The sequence below is a fragment of the Ictalurus punctatus genome, chromosome 3, assembly GCF_001660625.3.
Source record: "Ictalurus punctatus breed USDA103 chromosome 3, Coco_2.0, whole genome shotgun sequence".
In the NCBI taxonomy this organism is placed as follows: Eukaryota; Metazoa; Chordata; class Actinopteri; order Siluriformes; family Ictaluridae; genus Ictalurus; species Ictalurus punctatus.
In genome coordinates, this window is record NC_030418.2 from 382501 (window position 1) to 389020 (window position 6520).

Consider the following 6520-nt stretch of genomic DNA (forward strand, 5'->3'; position numbering starts at 1 on the left):
CTGGAATAAACGCAGAACCGCCCGCGCTACAGATTCAGCGAAATATAAAAGGTGCTTGAGTAACGAATATCTTTGTGTCCTTGTAACATTGAATTTTTTCAGAAACGAACGTTTGGAAACCCAAATTTGGAACTTTTCTACTCAGACTTTAATTCACAAAACATCGACTAAACACGAAAAAAGGTCAAAGTTCAGGATCAGTAATAAAGCAGTTCTACGCAAGCAATGAACAGAGCACTAATGAACGCTTAGCCATGAATTCATTACCACTGAAATCACGAATAACGCTTCAGGCTGTGCCGTGTGTGAGAATGTGTGTGATGCAGTGTTGGACAAATCACCTTCACCCAATTATTGTGAGTGTGTGTGTGTGTGTGTGTGTGTGTGTGTGTGAGCGAGCTGGACACCTTACCCACATTAGGAGATGATCTCAGCTTGTGGATCTGGCATTAACGGTGACGGCGTTGTGTCTCACGCACAGCAGAGTGAGTGAAGGAAGGGAAGGAGAGCGAGCTGGTGATGATGCTGTGGATCTGCAGGAGGAAACTCTCGTTAAGTCACACACACTCCTCTCTTACTGACCGCGACACGCTCTGGCCCCGCCTCCCGTCGCTTACATCGCTCCGCGCCGGTCACCAGTGGGCATTTCTGACTAACGCTTACTGCTAATAGCAAATAACAAGAGCATAACAAACATAAACTCGGTAAACACACACACACGCACACACACACACTCACACGCACGCACACACACACACACACACACACACACAGTGACTTTGTGCATAAGCTCACGAGCTTAATCTCAACAAAGCATTTTATTTATCCTCCATCTAAGTCCCGAGTCTGACATTCCCTCCTTACTTTTGTAGCTTGTTGCTTCACGCCACCAAGCCCCGCCCACTTCCACCTCAGCAATGATCGTTTTTTTACGATTATTGCAGCCAAAAATGTTTCCTTTTGCTGCGTCTTTTTTCAAAATGTACGATGCAACATTGTGTATGTTTTTTAATGTTCTTTTTCCGGAATTGACGAGATCCTGCTTTCCAGCAACTTTTCTCACAAATCCACCGTCACTTTGTACTTTTCGCCACTAAACGTGGCCCGGAACCCACCTACGTCCAGCAACAGACCATTTGATTGATGTTAGAAACTGACACAAACAGCAGGGTTTAAATAAACAAACTAATAACGAGCTAACACAGGACAGGTGAACACAATCAGGTAACAGACTCGATCGGTCCTGTCCTGTCCCCGCCCCTGTCCTGTCCTGTCCCCGCCCCTGTCCTGTCATTGGTCTGTTATCTGATTCATTCATATCCGGTCTGATTGTGTTCACCTGTATGTCGCTAAGTCACGATGTTTTGTGGATAAAGAACACGAGTTCTCTAACACACACTTGTGTTCCTGCCAATCACCACTACATTTCTCTAAATATATCAGAAGGTCTGTGCGTAGAGGGCGGGGCTTACACACATACACTGCGTGCTATTTTTTAATGTCAGAACACAGCGTTTAAGACGTATTAGTTAGGAATGTTGTTTTTCGTAACTGATGATGGACTCGGACCCCGTGGGACGAGAGTCGGAACGGCAACGACGTTGCTGAATGATGACATCATCAGGAGGGAGTGGCCTTCAGTGCATGCTTTAACGGCCCTCCACCCTGCTCCTGGCGACGAAGAGTTCGAAATGACGCCATCTCGTGTGTGTGTGTGTGTGTGTGTGTGTGTGTGTGTGTGTGTGTGTGTGTGTGTGTGTGTGTGTGTGGATTGTTGAGGATTACTGCGGTTTTAAAGCCGAGGTCAGAAGCAAAGCATCCAAACCTCTGTGGACGGAAGGATAACGTCTCACCCAAACACACACACACACACACACACACACACACACACACACACACAGAGCCTGCTCACGAACAAGTTTCCTGGTTTCTTCACTTTGCAGCTCCCAGCGGAGGAGGTCGGAGGTCGTCTCCGCGGTTACGCGCTCACATCTCAGCAGCGTGGAGATGTACGGCTCTCGGGAGAGCGGCTTCCTCGGTGCTAATCGGCGCTAGGCTAGCTGGATCAAAACAGAGATGATAGGAAGCGCTCCAGTTTCAGAAACACCACAAGGCACGCTGCAGGATGAGGCGATGTTTTAAGAATCTGTAATGCGAGTTCATAAGAGCAGACTCGAACTTCAGAAGAATCTTATACGAGGAACAAAGAATGAATTTTTTATCACGGACGAAGTAAAAAGCGTGTCGGGAGCCGTACCGCACTCTCGACCCCTCCTTAAACTTCGCCATTTCACGCGTCTCACATGCGGATGTGAACCTCATGCATTTACACGTGCGGTATAAAGAGCGTCGGGCTAAAATCCGATTAAGATCGCCTGACGGCACGTAGTATTTCTTCAGAGATGGCCGTCGCATCGGAGGCAGCCACTGTAATAGAGTTAAATCCCTCGTTAACTTACTCTTCTTCTTCTTAACGATCTTCTGTAGCCGGTCCGGTGGACTCGTCACCGACTGCGGAAGAAACACATTCCTTTTCATGAACTTCTTTTATCTGCATTTTGTTCTGGACCATTTGATGTGGGCGGGGCCTATATTTAGTGGCGGGGACATCAATGCAAACAAAGGGCCAATCAGAACTCATGTTAACATGTTAATGTTCATCTTGGGAAACGTTATTACATCAGCAGTTTTTAGAACATTTCCAGGACGTTCTTTGGTGGAGGTTTACAGCGTCATAATAATAATAATAGTAATAATAATAAAAGAGTATAAAATGCTACATGGGCGGACCTTGTACTCCTATGTATTATTATTATTATTATTATTATTATTATTATTATTATTATTATTATTATTTTACTTTTTGAATGTTTTTGTATATGTACTTACTTAATAACAAATAAAAAATAGACATTAATAATAATAATAATAATAATAATAATAATAATAATAATAATAATAATAATAATAATACTAAAACGAAGAAGAATAAAAATAAAGAGAGGTTTGTTTAATAAACACGGGGAGATTTGATCGCTGTTTGTTTCGCAGGAACGTTCCTGTACGAGGCCTTTAAAAACCAGCACTTGTGATTAGACATGAACATCATATAATATAAATACAAATATAAATACAAATATAAATATAAATGTGTTGCCGCAGTGAAGAAGGTAAGACGTGAAAACGATCTGGACTCGGCGTCACCGATCGCTCTCTCCGAGCGTCCGCACGGACCGCGGCTCACTGACGCGTGTCTAAACACCATCCTGCCCTTCTGGCCCGCGGTCTTCGCCTGTCACTAACGCTTCAGGAGGCTCGTGAGTTATTTTTTGTCTTCACCACGCAGAGGCCTGTAGCTGATTTGCGGCAGTAGTTCCTCCTCCCCGTCGCCACCTCAGTCAGGAATAATCGAATAACATGCAGCTGCTTTTATAGCCACGCTAATCTCCTGAATTAATCACATTCCCGAGGCTGCTTCCTGTGCTCGCTTTCCCTCGGAGCTGCGTTCATTTTAGACACGCTACACCGCTCTTATGCGCTGAGGGAGGTTGGGGGTTTTTGTGTGTGTTTTTTCAGAGAAACGTGGTGTACAGAGGGTTATCAGGAGATCGTGTCGATTGTGCTGCGAGGTTTCGGGCTGGCGCGCGACGGCCGGGCGGGATCGTGATTGTGAGCTTTAATCATGGAGTGTTTTTGGCAGTACGTGCTGATTGTAAGCGTATCCACGCTGGCAAATTAATATCACATTTATTTCCAGCCCGTGTGCGTGTGCGTGTGTGTGCGTGTGCGTGTGTGTGTGTGTGTGGGTATTAAATACCTCGGCCTGGAAATCTAATACCGTACCTGCGTGTGTGTGTGTGTGTGTGTGTGTGTGTGTGTTACCATGAGCTGGTTCTGTTTCCGATCTCAATATCCTGTTTGTTTCCTTTTGTTCTTAATTGTCCTGATGCCGTATAATTAATAGCAGTGGTAACACACACACACACTCTCTCTCTCTCTCACTCTCACACTCACACACACACTCCTAACACACTGTGCTAGCATGGTAAGAGCTAGAGCGTTTGTAACTATAGATATTACGCAAAATCCAGAGAGGAATGCAGAAAGGTTTCCATGACGATAAGCGCGTACATTCGCTGACGGATCATACCACAAACAATCACATGGGGGCTGTTTTTCCCCCCGCAGACGTTTATAGCCGGAACGGATAACAATATTAAATGTAACCATAAATGGATAAAAAGTATAAGACCTGTCAGAACGGCTGTGGTGTGAGAGGAATAAAACACTGATATAATCGGCAACTCGACGTCGTCACCCCCACGCCGTCGCTGATTAGTTTCCTGTAACGGCAGGATATGTTCTGCGTCGCGTGTTGGCCTCCCCGACGCTTTCGGTAAGCAGGAATCCGATTTTTTGGATTCGATCTGAGGATGGAATTTCGGCCTGAGACCAACATTTGACGAAAGGTAAAATAACAACCGTCGACGGAGACGTTTACAGCTCACTAATCACTCGTAATTTACATCAGAGAACCAAAACAACACCGCAGAGCACTACATCAGAGTTCGTCCTGACGGAACGCGTCCGCCCCCGGGAGCGATCGCACACGGCGTTCCCGTCTCATCCCGCTTCTCCGACGGATAAATGCGTCTTCGGGGGGAAACGAGCACTTTGGCTAGCTTTTCTAATTTAAGGGCCTGGCCGTAAATTACTCCCTTTAGCCCGGAGAGTAAGGGAAAGGGAGTGGCGTTATCTTGCGGTCGTCTTTTGAAATACTATCGAGAGCAGGTCCAGGTTATTGTTTTCAGGATGGAGGGATGCAGATCCGGAACAGAGAGAGGATTTGTACATCCTCCGTGATTAAAAACAGATGCGTCTCGGCCTGCCCGGAATAATCCAAATAATCCTCCGTAATCTGCGCATCCAGTTTCGCTGGTCTGATGTCTGGACATCTGGCCTGGCAGCGAGGACGCGCTCCTGTCCGGCTCAGATTAGCCCCGGGTCTACAGCGTAAACGTTTACGGTTCTGTTTGCCTTTCGTGACGATCCCCCAAAGTCCCCGAACGCTTTGGCTGTGAAAACATTTCTGCATGAAAAACTCGAGCGCTTTTACCAGTCAGAATGACTGAGTGTGTGAACTCAGTCCAGCAGCAGGGCTGAGAGGAAAGCGCAGAGGAAATGACAGAGGAGTAGCGCTAGCACGACCCCCTCCCCCAAATCAAGACAAATCAATAGACATCAGTTACGCACTATTAAAAAAAAGGAACGTTTTATTTTACGCAGAGTTTTAAAAAGTAGCATCGTTTTAACGGATCCTAAAGTCGCTAAGCTTTTTTGTCTCTTTTTGTCAATATATTTTGTTATTTTATAATTTTTGTAAATATATTTTATTACTTTGTCTCTTTTTGTAAATATATTTTGTTATTTTATAATTTTTGTAAATATATTTTATTACTTTGTCTCTTTTTGTAAATATATTTTGTTATTTTATAATTTTTGTAAATATATTTTATTACTTTGTCTCTTTTTGTAAATATATTTTGTTATATCATTTTTTTGTAAATATATTTTGTTACATACATTTTTTGTAAATATATTTTGTTACTTTGTATTTTTTGTAAATATATTTTGTTACTTTGTATTTTTTGTAAATATATTTTGTTACATACATTTTTTGTAAATATATTTTGCTACATTATTTTTCTGTAAATATATTTTGTTACTTTATCTTTTTTGTAAATATATTTTGTTATATATATTTTTTGTAAATCTATTTTGTTACATTGTCTCTTTTTGTAAATATATTTTGTCATTTTGTATTTTTTGTAAATATATTTTATTACTTTGTAATTTTTTGTAAATATATTTTGTTACATTAATTTTTTGTAAATATATTTTATTACTTTGTAATTTTTTGTAAATATATTTTGTTACATTAATTTTTTGTAAATATATTTTATTACTTTGTAATTTTTTGTAAATATATTTTGTTACGTTATTTTTCTGTAAATCTATTTTGTTAATTGATCTTTTCTGCAAATATATTTTGGTACTGTACTGTTGCACATTTTTGATCAGTAATATAAATTCTAGTCTCATTTGTCATGAACTGTCTTAAGTGCGCTCTGAACCGTTAGATTTCATGTTTCACACTGTGCAGCAGCGAGGAAACTCAGAGTTTTTTCAGTAATACGTTCCACGGGGAAAACGGTGAGATCTAGAGAGTCCTTTAAAAACGTTTAGAGCCACAGAGCAGAGGGTTCGGTCCAGCTCAGGAACTCTTGAGGAACCCTACGAGAAACTACGATGGAAGCGCACCTGATGACGTCGACGGGAACAGACGCTAAATCCTAAGCTCAGTGAAATAATTAGGGACTGCAGCTGTTAAAAACCTGGAGACGTTAGAGGCACGTGAGACGGGGAACAGACGTGCTGCTGCTGGACTTGCTTTCGTTTTCTAGTAAAGAACAACACAGACGCGGGGTGATCTTATCTTCGGCTAATCGCAAACACGCCC

The 6520-nt window shown here is 42.4% G+C and overlaps 1 long non-coding RNA gene across 1 annotated transcript in view; it reads right to left on the minus strand.

Annotated features, from left to right (window-relative positions):
- Positions 1-2708, minus strand: part of LOC108262809 (uncharacterized) — a 4213-nt gene extending 1505 nt beyond the window's left edge. The window contains exons 1-2 of the long non-coding RNA XR_008395344.1: positions 2460-2708; positions 413-533 (exon numbers count right to left, since the gene is read on the minus strand). This is a non-coding gene — a long non-coding RNA (uncharacterized LOC108262809). The remainder of the gene's footprint in view (positions 1-412; positions 534-2459) is intronic.
- Between the last annotated feature and the right edge of the window lie 3812 nt (positions 2709-6520).